This window comes from Panthera tigris, chromosome X, assembly GCF_018350195.1.
Source record: "Panthera tigris isolate Pti1 chromosome X, P.tigris_Pti1_mat1.1, whole genome shotgun sequence".
In the NCBI taxonomy this organism is placed as follows: Eukaryota; Metazoa; Chordata; class Mammalia; order Carnivora; family Felidae; genus Panthera; species Panthera tigris.
In genome coordinates, this window is record NC_056677.1 from 116,142,725 (window position 1) to 116,161,825 (window position 19,101).

The window sequence follows — 19,101 nt, forward strand, 5'->3', positions numbered from 1 at the left end:
TGAGTCAAAGTCGGATGCTTAACCGACTGAGCCACCCAGGCGCCCCTGCCTTTGACCCTTTTAACAAACTATATTTCTTTCAGACGTATCCACAGTCAGCCATGTTAGTTTGCACTGTCACACCTTAGGATGCGTTATCATTGGAGGAAAAACAATGGTTCTCATTGACAGGATTAAAACTATAGGGAAATGTCAAAAGTTGTTAATAACGGGAAACTGATTTTCTTTTCCAATGGGTAAAGGAGGGGAAAGTGAAATTTCATAATTTTCATTTAGACTGCAGTGCATTCTCAATGACCTCCCTGCAACTTTCTGCATTAGCTCAGTGTTAGTAAATACTATGCCAGCGATTGAACAGCATACGTAGATGGTTTTTATATGGAGAGCGACAAATATTTCTCACCTACATATGACACAGAGGTGGCAAAAATACCCCTGTAGTCTTTGTGCTCTCTAATCAGTTCCGAACAAAGTTAATTTGAGACATTTTGGAATGAGAGGCTGGGGTTTTGCCAAATAGCAATCATAACAAGCATTACCCTTTTGCTGCTGACAGGAAGGTTTAAAAATCCCATCATGTCCCAGTTTCTCAGCAGTTGATAAAGGTTAATAAAACAGGATTTGGGGAAAGCAGTGTTTCTACATTTGTTACGTTCTTAAAGGACAATTCTTGTTAGTGCCCCATGGCTCAGTCCCTGAACTTTTCTCACATTCCAACTGGAGCCTGTCCCTTTTCTCTGCTTTACATGGGCCATTAAACCATGGACAGAGCTCTCTGATAGCCAAGGAGAAGGAACTGCCCTATAAAAAACAAAACAAAACAAAACAAAACAACCCCTGATCTGGTGACAGTAAATAGGAGGAGGAGAAAAGATTTGAACCAAAGTCTCATAGGAAGTCTCATCTGGTTTCACAAATGCCAAGGAATTTCCTCTAGGATGGGACGGCACCGTGTCTCCTTTAACAGGGTCAATATGGGGGTGCCAGGGTGGCTCAGTTGGTTAAGCCTCCAACTTTGGCTCAGGTTATGATCTCACAGCTTGTGAGTTCAAGCCCTGCGTCGAGCTCTGCGCGGACAGCTCGGAGCCTGGAACCTGCTTCGGATTCTGTGTCTCCCTCTCTCTCTGCCCCTCCCCCACTTGCACTCTATCTCTCTCTCAAAAAATAAAAGTGTTAAAAAATTAAAAAAAAAACAGGGTCAATATGTTTCATGCTCCTATTCCTTAGCAATTGATACTTAAATGTAAATAACACTGTTATCTTAAAAAGTATTATTTCAATTTTCAAATTAGCTTGAGAATATGCTTTCAGATAATTTCAGAGTAATTATCATTTCTTCTGACTTACTTTCTCTGAAATTCAGTTTTTCCGTCTTCAAAATATATAAAAAATGCTTATCTTTCAGATTTGGTGGACAATTAAAAGAAATATTGCATATAAAATTCTTAGCATACTGCATCGCATATAATAAGTAATAAATGTAAGCTGTTATTATTACTTTTATTATATTTGCTATTATTATAAGATAGTTTAATAGCCTCTTCTATGAGATTCATGCAGCAAACAAAATACATATGAATCTCAACAACTCATTTGGAGAAGATTCCTCATTCTATCTTTGTAGACAATATGAGGAAATATAAACATGACCAGGTTTCTCGCTGGCTGAATATACTTGATTAGATTGTAGTTCTGCTGGAGAGAGGTTTCTAATGGTATGTCACAGGACTCTAGCCTGAGCCCTGTCCTGATTATCATTATCATCAGTGATTTAGATAAAGAAGTTGAGTATGTAGTCATCAAATCAACAGATAATACAAAGTTGTAAGGGGCAACAAGCAGTTTAGATCAGTGAATCAGAATCGAAAAACAGATTGAAAGACTGGGATGGTCGACTCGATATATCAAAATTAAGTTTAATAAAAACTGATGTAAATCTATGCCCTTGGGATCAAAACCCAGCGCACACATCCATGTTGGGAGGCACAATTTTATAGAGGCACTTGTAGAAGACATCTGGTTTTAATGTCAGTGGGAAACTCAGTATGAGTCACAGTGTAATTCATGTCATTTTCCCAAAGAGCAAATGCCATCTTAGGCTGCATAACGAAGCGTATTTTGTCTAAAATGAGAGCGATAGTAACTTCACTCTGCTCAACAGTAATTAGCAATCTACTCATTTTGGAGGGGGGGGGCGCAAATGTTTAAGAAGAATAATGAAAAATGAAGATTAGTCAGCGTGGAATTATTTTCAGAAATGGTCAAGGGAAAGTGGCGCCTGTCCTTCTGAAGCTTTGTAATGTGCAAGATTGCTAGAAGTTTACAATTAAGAGTATAGTCCTGCCTTTCTGTTACTTTCCACTTACGAGAAACACATAAAAAGGAAGACATAATTTTTAAAATTCCTAAGTGTGAGTGCTATGAAGAGCAAATCCAAAAAGGCTAGATAACGATAATAGTATGTAAGTTGGATCCTACTTTATTTTATGTTGCCAGGGAAGGCCTTCTGATGAGGTGGGTTTTGAGCTAAAAACTGAAGGATGAGTGAGTGGGGTAAAGCTATTCTAGGAAGGAAGAACCACAAGACTAACGAAAACAGTGGTACTGCTTTGTTCAAGGAATAAAATGTAGACCCATGTGGATATGCACGCGTGCGTGCGCACACACACACAACACACACGCATACACACACACAAAATGTAGAAAATACATAGTGTTTTCTGTGGGTTTTTTATTTAAAAATATAATTTAAAATATATATTATATATTTTGAATAACAAACCATGCTAGTATATATAACTTCATTTTTTAACAACTTCTGAATATTTTTCCATATTATGGATATACCTCACTTTATTTGTTTATCCCTCTATTCAAATTTCTATTCCTCTGTTCAAATTTTCTGTCCATTTGAGTCCTCCCACCCAAGCTTTAATGAGGTATAACTGAAAACTAAAATTGTAAGATATTTAAAGAGAACAACATGGGGGTGCCTGGGTGGCTCAGTCGGTTAAGTGTCTGACTTTGGATCAGGTCATGATCTCACGGTGTGTGGGTTCAAGCCCCAAATGGAATTCTGTGCTGACAGCTCAGAGCCTGGAGCCTGCTTCGGATTCTGTGTCTCCCTGTCTCTCTGCCCCTCCCCCACTTGCACTCTGTCTCTCTCGCTCTCAAAAATAAACATTAAAAATATTTTAAAAAGTAAAAAATGATGAGGACAACATGACAACTTGATATATGTATACATTATGAATAGATAGCCCCCATCCAGTTAATTCACACATTCATTACCTCACATATTTACCTTGTGTGTGTGTGTGTGTGTGTGTGTGTGTGTGTGCGCATGTGTGTGAAAACGTTTAGTTCTGTTCTCTTGGGAAGTTTCAGTTACACAATGTGATGTTATCAAATACAGTCACCATGCTAGACATTAGATCTTTAGAACTTCATCTTATAACTGAAAGTTTGTACCCTTTTACCAACCTCTCCTGATTTCCTCCACCCCTTCTTCATGAGAATAGTCACTTAATCTAGATGAGTCAATGTTCCATTACCACTGTCTGTAATAGTGCTAGAAACATAGTAGGTGCCCAGTTAACATTTACTGAATGAATGAATTGGTCGATAGAAGAAATACATTAGAGAGACAGTATATTTAAATGGTTAGGTGAATATAAGTGAAATTTTAACTTCTTCCAAGTGAACTTGAACAAGTTACTTTATCTTTCTGCGCCTCGGTCTTCTCATTTGTAAAATAGAAATGGTAACAATAGCTATCCTCCAAGAGTCACTGTGCAGATTAGAGAATGTTTGCAAAAGTTCAAACACATTAATTAGCATGGTAAGTGATTAAAGAAGGCAATTGTTATCATTATGGATACCACATAAAGTGGCAGGACCAGAACGTAGTAATCTTGCTAGCTATGGCAAAAATGCATTTTCCTATCAATCAAATTATGTGGATCCGCCAATGCAGTGATCGTGCAAATTATTATTGCCACAGATTGAGCCCTTTGACGTAGAAATATTAGGATATTGTATTTAACAAATATTCATCGAGGGCCTACTCTGTGTCAGACACTGTTGAGCAAATTTATGTCAATGATTTTCTGTAAACATTTTTTTGCAACCTCTTTGGATGTTTCCAAACAAAGGTGAACCAGCCTGGCGGGGGAGGAATCCTGAAGTGTTGGGCATTTGAGGACAGAATGAGGATGAACACATGTGCAGTTTGGTGAAGTTTCTATAGTACTCTTTGTTCAGCTTATACTTTAAAAGCATGATGGATGGAACTGGAGAGTGTTATGCTAAGTGAAATAAGCCATACACAGAAAGATAGATACCATATGTTTTCCCTCTTAGGTGGATCCTGAGAAACTTAACAGAAACCCATGGGGGAGAGGGAGGAAAAAGAAAAAGAGGTTAGAGTGGGAGAGAGCCAAAGCATAAGAGACTCTTAAAAACTGAGAACAAACTGAGGGTTGATGGGGGGTGGGAGGGAGGGGGGGGTGGGTGATGGGTATTGAGGAGGGCACCTGTTGGGATGAGCACTGGGTGTTGTATGGAAACCAATTTGACAATAAACTTCATATATTGAAAAAAAATAAAAAATAAAAGCATGATGGACTTTCAGCTTAGTGTCATATTCCATGGGTAGAGTGACTAACTGTCCCAATTTTCCCAGGAATAAAGAAGTTTCTGGGACATGGAACCTCCAATTTTAAAACCAGGGCAGTCCCAGAAAATTGGGTAAAATTGGTCATGCTATCCATGAGGGTGTGTATGTGTACATGTATTTACATATATATGCATATTTCAATCTAGGTGCCTTATTTAGATTGAGATTCAGGTGTGTTAGATCCTATGATAGGCATAAATGTTTATATCCCCAAGTCTCCGTAAATAACATTTCAGAAAACTTTCTAGAAAACAAAAGTAATCATGGGGTGCTATTTTAATTTCTTTTGAACCATATCGTGTCATCATATTTTTAGGAGCTCGTTTCTCAAGGCCAACTACCAAAAAATCTTAAGCAGCCAAAATTTTAATGACATTCATGGGGCTCATAGAAAGTGTTCATTTTCCTTACCCTCTATCCCTGTCCCTGAATAACTGAGCCGGAATTTGCTGAAGAATAGAAACGATTCTTTATTTATGCCATCTGACAGATAATGGGAAAGCTTGCATATACATGGTCACTTTGGAGGCTGGGCACTTTTCCTCATTTTCATTATTCGCATATCTGTAACAGGCTGGTGCAAAAACGTGAGACCACTTCATCATTTTCATTAATCAATGCCGTTACCTTTACTTAAAGACTTGGTCCATTAACTTAAGCTCATTGTGATGAAATCTGGAGTCTCCCCAGAAGAATGAATCTGTGTTCTGTTATGTGAAAAACAGCCCTATCTCCAGGTCTACCAAGACATATTTGTGTATTTTCTTCCATTACATCTAGATGACAAGGTGTGGGAATTAGATCGAGGGATTTTATAGATGGAGTGATTTTATATTTGGTAATTAAAAAGGTACGTATCACAGTGCATGGAGATAAGCAGAGGTGTAATAATTTTAGTAAGAAATATTACTGTTTGTTGTCGTTACCTCTTTGTATATTTTGGTTACACTCTGCTGCCGCCCTGACCTTGATGTCAGCAATGTCACTTGAGTACTGCAGACTTCTTGCAGATAGACAGATAACTTGTTTGTGATTATATCCTCAGCACTTACCATGGTGCTTGGCGAAACGTGGTATTCATGACATGTTTTTTTTTAAGTATTTTTTTCGTTTTTGTTTTAATTACAGTTAGTTAATATACAATGTAATATTAGTTTCAGGCATACACTCTAGGAATTCAGCACTCCCATACAACACCCAGTGCTCATCACAAGTGCATCCCTTAACTCTCATCACCTATTTAAGCCAACCCCCCATCTGCCTCCCCTCTGGTAACCATCAGTTTGTTCTCTATAGTTAAGAGTCTGTTTCTTGGTTTGCCTCTCTCTCGCTCTCTTTTTTTCCCCTTTCCTCACTTGCTTTGTTTCTTAAATTTCACATGAGTGAAACATAACATGTTAAATAAATAAATAAATAAATATTGGAATGATTTGCCAAGAATGACAAGCAATAATGCAGAAACATGCAAATTCAACATAGCTATCTATACACAGTTACATACACAAAGCATTGAATGCCCCCAGTGATCTCATTAAATCTCAGGATTTCACCAGGGCCAATTCTAGGGGTTCTGTTTCTGGTTTTCTTATCAGGTGACTATAGAGAAATACTACTGATAAGAATAAGAATAAGAATGATAATAATAATATCTTTGTCTTCTGACATTAATTCATTCAACACATGTTGACAAAATACCTACTATGTGCCCATCTTTTTTTGGTGCCGTGATACAATAGTCAGTATGATAAAGATCTTGCTCTTAAGAAGATTCAAGTCTTTATCTTCCTTTTGAGCTCCACCTCCATCATTTTAAGTGGAAAATAAGTATCTGAGCCTAAATGTGCTACTGTAAGCCCAAACTCAAAATGTTTAAAACTGAGTTCACCTCAGGGCCCCTGGGTGGCTCAGTTGGTTAAGTGTCCAACTCTTGATTTCAGCTCAGGTCATGATCTCATGGACCTGAGATCGAGCCCAGCATGGAGCCTGCTTAGGATTCCTTCTCCCTCTCTCTATCTCTCTGTCTCTGTCTCTGTCTCTCTGTCTCTCAAAATAAATAAACATTTAAAAAACTGAGTTCATCTCTTCCCACCAAACCAAACCCTCTTGCGGTATTTCTTTTAATAGAAATTCTATGATGGCGTTGATCACGCCTATCTTGTTTTCTGTGTATAAACTAGTGCTTAGTACAGAATCTAGCCCTTAAAAGGTTTTCAATAAATGTGTCATTCAAGGTCATGCCTTATAGGTCATCAGAGTCAAGATGTGTGGCTTCTAAGTTCCCATAATCTCCTCTCCATATCTTCTATAACAGCCTTCACAGACACGTTGTATCACGTTGTTTACGCATGTGTTAGATTGTAAGTTCTTTGGGAATAGAGATCATCTACGATCTACGTCATTTGTGTTTACCATAGATCCCAGCATTTGTAAACCCACAGTAAATGCTTATTAAATTCAGTAGCGTTCAAAATATCTTAGTTTATTATGGCTCAACAATTTCTTAAGTAATTCTAGTGGCCCTGTTTTTGGTAATTCTGTAGAGTCACTCTAGATAAGTAATAACAGTAATAGTGATTATGACACATGCTAAGTGCCAGGCATAGTGCTAAGTGCTTTTCTTGGTTACCTTATAAAATCCTCCCCAAACCTTTCATCGCATCCATCTTAAAGATGAGAAAACTGAGACACAGATAGGTTAAGTGACTTACTTAAAAGTGCATACAGTTAGGAATCAAATCATTATTAATTCCCTGGTTACATAGCTCCATGATATGTATTCATATGTAATTCTTCACTGAAGAGACACGTTTGTTCCCACATAGATTGGCTTAACATAAGAGGAGTCCATTTGGATTCCGAGACACTCTTACTAACCATTCAGAGCCCAGAAGTTTTGCCAGATTCGGTACTGATAGACACTTGCTATGGTCTTGCAGGTGAACCAGAAATTCTCCTGATGCTGGTTTGAATTTCACTTTACATGTAAACCACTAGAAATGAGCCATCCTCTTGCTTGTGAAGTCAGAGTGTGAGCCACTGATGCCCTAAGGCTATGCAGCAGGCAGTAAGCACCACCTTATCAACTGTAACGCCTTTTGTAGGAAGAATTGGGGCTAGAGGATTATTCGCAAATGCACTAAAAAAGGAGAAATTTGCTATGCTTCTGTGATTTCCTTGGACATGGACATTTGAGGGACTGAAAGATCATGTTGATTTAAAAGAAAAATAAACATCTGAGCAGCACACAACTAAGCAAGCTTTTTCACTACGGCATCTATGCTCAGCTCTGTGTAGTGAGAGGAAACTTGTACTTTGACTGAAAGGCGTTAGAGCATAAATACTTCTAACTATGCTCGGAGCTCTTTAAAATGCCCTCATTTAGGGTCAATAAAGCACAACTTTTATCTCTTTTACTGTGAGAATATATTTCGGTTGGAAATCTCTAAGCTCTTGCCGGAAATCTGGGTGTTTCGTGCCTAAACAGCACAAGGACCTGGCATTTTAAATAATTACTTTGATAAAGAATGTACTTGCTCAGTGCACAATGCCAGGTGGACACGGAAGGCCACTGGAATGTACCTAATGACGACTGAAGATAAATGGCTCTAAGTCCATTGTCTGGAAAGTGTGTTGTGCTTTACTTTGATTAATGAACTTCCTCTGTGTTTTCTCCCTCCAAGCACTCACCAGACCCTAGCCCGAAGACTAGCACACTTCAGTGCCCTGCCCCTGTTTACCGCCTTGCACAATTCTTCATTCCCTGGACAGTTTCCTGCCTCTTTGCTTTTGTTTTCCGAGGGTTGCAAACCTTGCCCCTCCTGATAAACACTTACACATTCATCAAGGCTTCATTCAAATGTCACCTCTTTGGGGAAGCCTCTAACGGACAACCTCCGATTGCAAAATGAGCTAATCCCCTTCTCTGAGCTTCATGGTACACACCTTGGTTACAATGGCGTAAATCACGTTGGGTTGATTGTTTATGGTGTGGCTTCCCTGCAACAGAAAGGGCTAGTTTGTATGTGTGTGCACGTACATACAAGCTAAATAATCCCCTTATTTATTTATATTACAACTTATTTAGGCAAGGATTTAAGACAACTAAAAGGTTGTACAAAAGGAAAACCAAAGAAGAAATAGGTGAGAGAAAAGTAGGAAATAATTGAATCAGGACACAAAACAGAGCTATGAGTGAGCCAGATGAGGTCTGGGATTATATTTTATCCATAATTATATTTCAATAACCCTACAAAGTGACTAGCATTTAGAAAACAACTCGCATGCAAAATTTAAATGCATTGAAAAATTATTTATTGATTACTATTGCCCTTGAATGCGCTAAACAATAATTTAGTACAGCATTAAAGCTTTTCCTATTTATGAACTGACCATTCAGTCACCAACACCATGACATGACCTGTCAAGCACTGGAATTTATCACATTCATTTCTCCCAACAGTTCTCTTCATTTATGGACGTAGAACCAAAGGTCTGGAGAGACTAAGTCATTTGATCACACGGCTTACACGTTGGTGAAATCACCTCAGGACCTTACCCACAGAATGAAAAAAGGGAACGAGAACTCGGCATTCACTCAGCCCAATCTTTCACATCATATTATTCTAAAGTAACTGTGAATGCAATATAGTCAAAGTCATATCTCATTTTAACTCATTCTAATTCTCTGGCGTTCTTTTCTTTTCAGGCTGTTCATAAACGGTCCAATTTCTATGGAATATTTATGAATTATTGAATGATTTGATTTATCTTGCTTCTCATATTTGTGAAAGACTCTGTGTCTTCTGTGTCCCTTACTTGCAGATCACTCAATTTGTCTCTCGCCTGCACAGTTGTAGCAAGAGGTGAGCCACCTAAGTGGAGCATGTGGGTGTGGCCTTCATTGTGTGGCCTGTTACCAGAGCATGTGGTAGGACCGCGTGTCCTCCTGTCCCTCATTTCACTTCAGAGCGTGATCACTTCATCTACACCTGGAACACTGCTAATTTCCTTCCAATATCCACGGGATTTTGATCCACCTGAGAAAAGAGGCAGTAGCTGGAGGAGAGGGCAGGGAGAAGAGGAAAAGACAAATGGATCGCAGTAGTACCAGGGAAAAGACCACCGAAAAACTGCAAAGGCAAAACAGAGGCATTTGTTTAGGCATCATTTTCAAATTAGTTACCAAAAACAAAAACCCGAAGTTGCCTGGAGATGAGCTTCCACGTGCCGCACAGTTCATCACGTAGGGTGTGAAAAGGTAAGAGAAGACATGAAAATAAATTCTCATGAGGCGATGACCGATTTCCTTGTTAATAGTTTCTTTGGGGGAACTAATCAGGACTGTTTAGGAATGTGGTCTCAGGATATTCTGACCCAGTCATCATTGTCATCAGCGAACTATCTTCAGGGGAATCTTCTTTCTACCAAAGAGCTGTTCCTTGAGCTTTTGAGAGAGTTTGATTTGCAAAGCTTCTATATAGAGAAGTGATTTTTAACCAGCCTCGGCATGAATCTTACAAGAAGATATCTTTCCTAGTCTACAATGATAATTCTCAGCCAGCTTATTGTTCGGTCAGTGGACTCTGAAAAGTAATGCTATATGTAGTACAACTTGTATTTTAAATAATGGAGCAAAATCATTTTGCTAAGTGAAATTACCCAGTTGCAGAGGGCACGTACTGCATGATTCCACTTATATGGGGTATTTAAAATAATCAGAGTGATGGGACAGCGACGTGGTTCGGTTGATTGAGTGTTCGACTCTTGATTTCAGCTCAGGCCATGATCCCAGGGTCATGGGATGGAGCCCCTCATTGGGCTCCGTGCTGAGCATGAAGCCTGCTTGAGATTCTCTGTCTTTCCCCGTGCCCCTCTCTTGTGCACATGCTCTCTCTCTCTCTCACACACACAAAAAATAAAATAAAATAAAAAATAAAATATTCAAACTCAGAAGCAGAGAATATACTTCTCTGGTGGTTGCCAGGTGCTGGGGGGATGGAGGGAAAAATGAGAAGGTTGCCATTCAACAGGTATAAAGTTTCAGTTATACAGATGAATGAGTTCTAGAAATCTGTACGACACCGTGCCTAGAGTTGACAATTGTGTATTATACACTTAAAATTTTGTTAAGATGCAAGGCCTCACGTTAAGTGTTCTTACCACAATAAAAAACATCCTTCTGTGAATTAAGAGCAGACTTCTCTGAATTGATCTAGTAGAATGTTTTCAAGTGAATGACATGTGTTAAAGCTCTTGGATATTTAATATTTCTAAACAGGATGCTTGTAGGTAGAGTGATTGGAAGAGTGGTTTAAAATTAGTAATCAGGGATCGTGTAATTAAAACAGAAAGAAGTTTCAACTCATTACCCTGGTTAATTGATGGTAAATTCTAGTCAAAAAAGGTACATGAATTTTGAATAATAACCCATAAGACAGAAAATAAAAGATGAAGCATGCTGTCTTTTCTACACAGCTGGATTTTTTTGTGGTTATAATTTTTTTGAACATTTTTATTTGTTTTTGAGAGACAGAGAGAGACAGAGCACAAGCGGGGGAGAGGTAGAGAGAGAGGGACACACAGAATCCGAAGCAGGCTCCAGGCTCCAAGCTGTCAGCACAGAGCCCGACGTGGGGCTCTAACCCACGAACTGTGAGATCATGACCTGAGCTGAAGTCGGACGCTTAAGTGACTGAGCCACCCAGGCACCCCTGTGGTTATAATTTTTTTTTTTTAAAGAAAACTAATAGCTCTTGTGGGAGAAAAGTCTGAAGACTACACTTTACAGCTGTGATAAAGCATTCAAGATAATGAAAATAAGCAAGATTATTAGGAGAATAATAGATAGCCTAAATAAAAACCAGCTTTCTCTATATAATACATTGAATCTCTGCATACCTAATTATGTGGTCACCTTAATTAAGGCAAAATTGTTTCTGAAAAAAGGCAAATATACATAATTTTTTAATGGTAAAGGGAAAAAACACATTTGTTTCCTTTTATAACATATTGTTTCTGTGATTGGTTGGAAATCGTTCATCTGATTTAGCAATACCGGGAGCACTCCATAGTTTTAGAATACTTTGAGAATCATCTTTTATTTTATAAGAAATTAATATTTTAAAAAATTATAGCAGCGAGTGAACAACTAAGATGTACTTATTAAAAAGTGCACAGTTTGTCCCAATCACCATGTCAGTAATTAAAATTCCTGCCTGGCCTTTTACTGAACATGTAATGAGAGACTTTTAAAATTGCTGATAGTTTACCTACAGGATTTTGATTTTTCCCACATGATCCATTTAAATTTTATAATGTAAATCTAAATTTTAGGTCATTTTAAGTATTAAATGTGTGTTTGAAGGCCTCTAGCAGTATCTTAGGAGCTATTAGCACTATCATACAAATATGTATTAGAAACCTTTAAAAACTGTTTTTTCTTGCCATGTTAATATGCTACAACATAGTCTAATTAGGTCCAGCCCATTTCCTTGGCTAAGAGAGAGCTATTTAGAAGAACAGTAACCATTTTGCTGTGCTAGGGTAACAGTTTTATAAGGCTTCATAAAGGTTCTCTTGGCAAAATCCCCAGCTGTAGTGTCAACGTGACCATCCCGTATTCATTAAACCTGCTTCTAGATTCGTTTTGCTGAAAGGCGAATGTGAGGCTGGGTGCTCACCAGTAGTGGCTTTCCATGTTTTTCCCGTGATTTTTAGAGTTTGAGTACAGAGCCAGTGCTGCCAAAACCGGATCAATGGGAGGTTTCTTAGAGGGACTCCTTTGATTCAATCTGTTCTCCTTTAGCAGTCCCTTTCTGCGTGTCAAATACGGAGGAGCTCTCTCAGACAGAGATGCGGGGAAGAATCAGCCGCAGGCTCTGCTCTGAGGGAGAAGGGCCACAAAGGCAGGCTGTCTACGTCAACTCTCAGGGGTGCCGGGCACTGGATCTAGTCAGGTCACCTGGACACAGTAGACCCACTAAGTCAATTCATTGACTAAGCAAGGCACATTTCCCGAATGGAGGAACAAATGTATTCCATAATGTAGGAGCGTGCAAATAAATGCTCTGAGAGGTCACAGACATGAGAGCTTTCTTCCAGCTAAGAGAGACTGTGGCTTGAATTTTGAGGAAGGCTTATCTGTTTTAGTGTAATACTGAAACGACATTTTTAAGATTTTCATATGACTCGAGTCATTAAAAACAACAGTGTGAAGTAGAAGTCTTTTATATCTTAGACTTTGACAGTTATATTGAAAAAACACTTGTTCTTTGTTGTGGATATTTGATGGTATGTCAGCAGTTATTGAAAAGTTAAAGGAAATGTAGGAAATATAATAAGAGCGTAAGATCATAAAAAGACTGTCTTCCTGCCTGGGTCAGACCCATGGGGAACTAAGAGAATGATATCTAAGAGTATCGCAGTTTTCCTAATACCGATGTCAAAGGTAGAATGTCATCCCAAACATGGCAGTTTCTATTAATAACTCATTGTAGTTACTATTCATGGAGTTAGCCAAGCCCTTTTTCAGGCCCCATCACCTCTTAAGTTAATGAAATTTCATAAGATGGTCAATTTCCTCTTTCTTCCATATTCCCATCTTTAAGGTTAATTTATGTGAAACACTGTTCAAAACGTATGAATACATAAAGGATATACCATGAATTATGCTCTTTTCTAAGTAGCTGAAACGCCTTTCATCATTTTTATAGAAGTTATCATATTCATTTATTCATTTCTTTCTATTCCAATTTATAACGTACTTACTATGTGCCAGGTACTAGAGCTACATATTGGGACCCAAAAGACAAACAAGACAGATATAATATCTTTCCCAATGGAACTTACGGTCCAGTTAGAAATAGATGGACTTGGGGCGCCTGGGTGGCTCAGTCGGTTACACTTACTTATGACTTCGGCTCAGGTCATGATCTCGCAGTTTGTGAGTTTGAGCCCCGCGTCGGGCTCTGTGCTGACAGCTCGGAGCCTGGAGTTGCTTCCGATTCTGTGTCTCCCTCTCTCTCTGCCCCTTCCCTGCTTGCTCTCTGTCTCTGTCTCTGTCTCTCTCTCTCTCTAAAATAATAAACAATAAAACATTTAAAAAAAACAACAAATAGATGGACTTTATTAAGAGTGATGAAAGAAGGAAACATAGTACTGTGACAGAGGCCGACAGGGGCGGACTAGTTTAGATTAGTGGACAGAGAAGTGCTCTTTGAAGAGATGACATTTAAGCTGAGCTCAGAAAGATGAGGGGCTAGCCTCTCAAAAAGCAAAAGGAAGAATAGTCCCATCAGAGGAAACAATGTATGCAAATATCCCAAGGTGGTAAAGAGATTGATATAAGAACAGAGAGAAAAGGCCAATGTTCAAAAAAATGGGAAAGTAACAGAGATGAGACGGGACAGAAGGGCAAGAGCCCAGATCATGCAGGTCCCTATAGGCCAGCATGTAGAGGTGGGATGATATTGAAGTCTTTTATGCAGAAGTGTATCCTGATATGATTTAATTCTTAAAATTGTTCTGGATGTTATAAGGAGAATAGATTAGAGGGAGGAAAGAGTTGAAGCAAAGAATGGGACGTGGCTTAGACCAGAATACTCGCTATGGAAGTAGAAATGAATGGATTAAGGGTGGTATCATTATATGTTTACTTGTCTTTTCTCCTCTTACAGCCTCAGGCCCTTTAAAGGGAGGGACTATGTCTTGTTCCTGTCTGTATTTCCCCTCCCAGCTGGTAATATCTAATGAAAAGAATTTTTTTTTTCATAACCTGGGGTATCTGGGGCATGACAGACACTCAGCAAATCTTCAAGTAGATGAATAGTTTTGCCATCTGCTATCTATAGTAGAATTCCTCCTTCGTTGCCCTAAAATTAATTTTTTTCATGCTTCAAGAGAACCCAACTGATTTTGATATACTACCATGTGATGAACATGACCACATCCCCCTTCTCTGCCCCTCTTCAAGATCTTATAGACTTCAATGATATGCTTGCAGTATTTTTATCTTTCAGATTGAAGCGAGAGACTCTTTTGATTCTTTTCTCATATGGCACTTCCTCCTTTTCACTGATCATTTCTGTTGCCTCCCTCTGGATTTTCTTCAGTTCTTTTATGTCTTATTTGAGATGTGATAACACAATGCTCCTGGTGTGAAGCACCACAGTCCTGTATGTCAGTTGAATGCTGGATTTTGTTTTATTCCAATATATTTTTTAATAAAGCCTAATACTTCCTAGACATAGTTTGGTTCTAGGGAACAGGGCTCAAAGACCCACAAGTCTTCTTATAGTGATAATATAACTCCATAGCTTGAAATAAAGTAGTGTATTTTTCCCCTGCCCTTATCTCTACTTTTCTCCCCTTTTATACAGCCTCACGTAATTTTCTTGCATTTTGTCCCTTCCAGTTCGGCTTCTCACTATTTCCAGAAGAGTTAGTGTCCATTGCATTTTTTTCCTTCAAATCACTTATAAAAATTGTTGGATTAGGCTGACCTCTGGGGGGGTATCTCCATTTGTAGTTTTTGTCCAGAGCAATTTTCCCGTTCTCTTCGTTTCGTTATCTATATTCATGACAAAAATAGTCTTCCACCAACTTTATGGTAACTCTGGTTGGAGATCATGTAATGCACTCTCAAAATGAATATACCATATGTGCTTGTTCTATTTTGTTCATATTAGTTACCGACAAATAATTCAAACCGATTAGCCGAACGTGATTCCCTTTATAGAAACCACATTTGCTTTAATGAATGTATCTTCTAGAGTAACTCAGTTATTTTATGTATTATCTATCTATCTATCTATCATCTATCTATCTTCCATTAATTTGTCTGATATGCAGGTGAAATTTGTCAGTCTTTAGCTGTAAGAATCCCCACTAAAACTCTTTTTACGGGTACCAAATGTCATCCTTTCAAAATTGTTACTGACTCTTTACAGTTTTGGCTAATAGCTCCACAGTTTTACCCTTGGATTCTTTTAAAACTTTTGATGCGTTTAAACCAATTTATCAATTAAATCTATAATATCCTGTAATTTTATTATTTGCTCAAATTCTTTTGCGACACTGTATTTTTTCAACTGCAAGATATCTTCTTTGATCTTGTAAGAATTATCCATGCATTCATTTAGTGAATATTTATTGAATGCCTATGTGTCAAACACTGGGGACATACCAGTAAACAGGTAGGCAAAAATTGCTCTTCATGGAGATTATATTCTTTCAGGATTGAAAGACAATTGGGGCGCCTGGGTGGCTCAGTTGGATATGTGTCCGACTTTGGCTCAGGTCATAATCTCACAGTTCGTGGGTTTGCTTCTTGGGTTTGAGTCCTACGTCAAGTTCTGGGCTGACAGCACGGATCCCTCTTGGGATTCTCTCTCGCTCTCGCTCTCTGCCCCTACCCTACTCATGCTTTCTCTCCTCAAAAGAAATAAATAAATAAACTAAAAAATACTTAAAAAATAAACCAAAGACGCTAAGCAAACAAATAAGTAAATAATATGTCAGGTGGTTTTAAATGCTACGAAGTCAATTAAAGCAGTTAAGGGGAGAGAAGGTGAGGAGGGGTGCTATTTAGTATGGAGGAATTAAGAAAAATCTCTCTGAAAGTATAACATTGGCGCAGGATCAGGAACAAAGCATGTGATTACTTGGGGGAAGAGAATTCTAGGCATATGGAACAGTAAGTACTTGGACCCTGAAATAGGCATGTGCTTAGCTTGTTCAATGAATAGCAAGGAGCCCAGTGCTATAGGGACAGAGTGAGGGAGGGAAGTGGTGGAAAATGAGGAGTAGAGGTTTAACCAAGGACCAGATCATACAAGCCTTTACAGATCAGACTGAGGACTTTGAATTTTATTCTCAGTAAGATAAGAAGTCAGTTGATCATTTGATGGTTTTTGAGCATGAGGAGAACCTAATGTCACTTTTTAAAAAATAAAATAAATAAAACTCTGGTTTTAGTGTCAGCAAGAAGAAAATTGGAAGACTATTACAGTCAGTAATCAGGTAAGAAATGATGAAGACTTGAATATGGGTGGTGGTGGTGGAAGTCATCAGATTTATTCTTATAAAGTTTATAAATTTTATTTATCAGACATTATATTTGCCAGGAAACAGAATTGCTGCTTACATAAAATGCATTTCTTTCCTGTTAATTAAAACAAAATTAGAGGTGCCTGGGTGGCTAATTTGGTTGAGTGTCTGACTCTTGATTTCAGCTCAGGTCATGATTCCAGGGTCATGGGATGGAACCTTGTGTCAGGCTCTGCATTGAGCATGGAGTCTGCTTAAGATATTCGGAGCCTGCTTAAGATATTCTCTCTCTCTCTCTCTCTCTCTCTCTCTCTCTCTCTCTCTCTCTCCCTCTCTCTGTCTCTCTCTCTCTCTCTATGCCCCTCTCTCACCCTCAAAAAATTCTTTCAATAAAGGTAAGACCATCTGATTAAAATTGTCTAACATCCATTTGTCTTCATCAGAGAATGATTAGTGTAAACTCGATCCTTGTAACTGTTACTGTCTGTACAATATAGGCACGTAATTTTATTTAAAGATAGAAACAAAATAATTAAAAATCACAAAATGTTTTTACTAGTTATTTTGTTTAACCAGCTTTATAACTAATCTGAATTTCCAAGAACTGCCATTTAACGCTCAATGTTTTATTCCATAAATTAGAGCCTGTGGATTTCCTTTAGTGATCAGAGGTGTTCAAGGTTTGCTAACTAGGTAAACTTGGTATGCTTGAAAGAATAACCATACTGTTGCACATTAGAATTTTAAGAGCACGATGGTAGTTGCTTAATGCTGTTTCCACATGTCCCATGTAAACAAACAGTAGAATGCTGGCAAGTTTTGGAAATCAAGGCCAATGTTTAATAAAAGCAGGAAGGAATTTTAAAAATAGAGATATTATTGCTAGATTTCAATTTTGTCTTACTCTGTCCAAATTCTTACTGCTAAAACAATCTAAAAATATATTTAAGATCTCACCTGGGCTACCATACTTTTTTTTAGTGTTTTTTTTTTTAATTTTTTTTTTAATTTACATCCAAATTAGCATATAGTGCAACAATGATTTCAGGAGTAGATTCCTTAGTGCCCCTTACCCATTTAGCCCATCCCCCCTCCCACAACCCCTCCAGTAACCCTCAGTTTGTTCTCCATATTTATGAGTCTCTTCTGTTTTTATATTATTTTTGTTTCCCTTCCCTTATGTTCATCTGTTTTGTCTCTTAAAGTCCTCATATGAGTGAAGTCATATGACTTTTTTCTTTCTCTGACTAATTTCACTTAGCATAATACCCTCCAATTTCATCAACATAGTTACAAGTGGCAAGATTTCATTCTTTTTGATTGCCGAGTAATACTCCATTGAATATATATACCACTTCTTCTTTATGCATTCATCCTTCAATGGACATTTGGGCTCTTCCCATACTTTGGCTATTGTTGACAGTGCTGCTATAAACATGGGGGTGCATGTGTCCCTTCGAAACAGCACACCTGTATCCCTTGGATAAATGCCTAGTAGTGTAATTGCTGGGTCGTAGGGTAGTTCCATTTTTAGTTTTTGAGGAACCTCCATCCTGTTTTCCAGAGTGGCTGCACCAGCTTGCATTCCCACCAGCAGTGCAAAAGAGATCCTCTTTCTTCGCATATCCTTTTCCTCGCCAATATCTGTTGTTGCCTGAGTTGAGAATGTTAGCCATTCTGACAGGTGTGAGGTGGTATCTCACTGTGGTTTTGATTTGTATTTCCCTGATGATGAGTGATGTGGAGCAGTTTTTCATGTCTCGGTTGGCCATCTGGATGTCTTCTTTGGAGAAGTGTCTATTCATGTCTTTTGCCCATTTCTTCACTGGGTTATTTGTTTTTTGGGTGTTGAGTTTGATAAGTTCTTTGTAGATTTTGGATACTAGCCCTTTATCTGATATGTCATTTGCAAATATCTTCTCACCTTCTGTCAGTTGCCTTTAGTTTTGCTGATTGTTTCCTTCACTGTGCAGAATCTTTTTATTTTGATGAAGTCCCAGTAGTTCATTTTTGCTTTTGTTGCCCTTGCCTCCGGAGACGTGTTGAGTAAGAAATTACTGCGGGCAAGATCAAATCGGTTTTTGCCTGCTTTCTCCTCAAGGATTTTGATGGCTTCCCGTCTTACATTGAGATCTTTCATCCACTTGGAGTTTATTTTTGTGTCTGGTGTAAGAAAGTGGTCCATGTTCATTCTTCTGCATGTCGCTGTCCAGTTTTCCCATCACAACTTGCTGAAGAGACTGTCTTTATTTCATTGGATATTCTTTCCTGCTTTGTCAAAGATTAGCTGCCCGTACGATTAGTTGTGGGTCCGTTTCTGGGTTCTCTATTCTGTTCCATTGATCTGAGCGTCTGTTCTTGTGCCAGTACCATACTGT